This window comes from Mixophyes fleayi, chromosome 1, assembly GCF_038048845.1.
Source record: "Mixophyes fleayi isolate aMixFle1 chromosome 1, aMixFle1.hap1, whole genome shotgun sequence".
In the NCBI taxonomy this organism is placed as follows: Eukaryota; Metazoa; Chordata; class Amphibia; order Anura; family Limnodynastidae; genus Mixophyes; species Mixophyes fleayi.
In genome coordinates this window covers 151,522,827-151,524,297 of record NC_134402.1, presented here as the reverse complement: position 1 = coordinate 151,524,297, position 1,471 = coordinate 151,522,827, and positions in this window count along the sequence as shown.

Sequence of the window (1,471 nt, the reverse complement as noted above, 5' to 3'; positions counted from 1 at the left end):
TCTGAGTGTATAATAAGTGCCAGCTCTGGAATCTCCCAACTCTGTATGAAATACCTGATATTTATGAGGAGAGCAAAGACCCACCCTGATTGGTGAAAAGTCTGGTTAGACTTACAGATAAGCCTGAAAGATATTATATCTGGTACGCATATTATATTGGCACGGTGTCGGTGTTTTGGAGTGGTTTCTCATCTTCCTTTTCCCTGCTAATCCACTATTACCATCTGAGTGTCTATACTCACTTGGCGTTCAAAATCTGACTATTGGTACACCTGTCATACAGTTTACATACAGTATTATACTATTTGGCGCCCCCTCCTATTTTGATATGTATATATATATATATATATATATATATATATATATATATATATATATATGTGTATATATATATATGTATATGTATATATATATATATATATATATATATATATTATATATATATATTATATATATATATATATGTATGTTCATATATATATATATATATATATATATGTATGTTCATATATATATATATATATATATATATATATATATATATTTATATATATATATAGATATATATATATATATATATATATGTATATATATGTGTTATTAAATAATTCTGCAAAAGAAAAAAACCTGCAAAAAAAACCTACAAGGGTCACTGAGCCAGTACATCTATCTATCTCTATCTCTATATATCTATATCTGTATACATCTATATATCTATATATCTATATCTATATCTATATCTAGGGGCCCGGGTGCACTGCTTTGCCCGGGGGCCCATAATGTTGTTAAGATGGCCCTGGCTCAAACTTACCATCTGCAAACCAAAGAAAAATTATCACAAAATTATATATACATCCAGATTCAACCATCTTCCATTTAATTCATTCAAACTCCATTATATTCCTTTTTTCATACTAGGCAGCCTGTATATAAATTGCCTTCCAGGCCACATCTCATGCGCAAATCTCGTTTCCAGCAGTTGGGCCATATGTGTTACCAGGGTGAAAAGCAGCCAACAAAAAAGGTCCTCTGTGGTCTTTGTTACATAAGATAATACTTTTCTTATGGGTGGAGTTAGCTTTCCACTGGAAGTTGCTACTCAGTCCCATATCAAGAGGTGTGGGAGAAGAGTCTTGTTCAGAGTCACTTCTCTGATTCAAGCATGGCAGAATCTGATATATTATATTGCAAAATGGAATATCATTATCAACTGGGTTTGTCCCCAATTATAAAGCGCTTCGGTATTTGCTGACACTATATAAATAAATGTTGAAGATGATGATGATGATGATGATACCATATCCATACACTTAGCCTTGCCTACATATCACACCTGCCAATTGAGACTTTTGAGACTTCGCTGTCACCTAGTGGTGTAACAGTTGTTTCTATGGCTTATCCTATTCATTCCTCTTACCTGCTTTCCCAAGTCACCACCCTAGTTGCGCTTTTAGTCAGTGTCCCTCGGTAC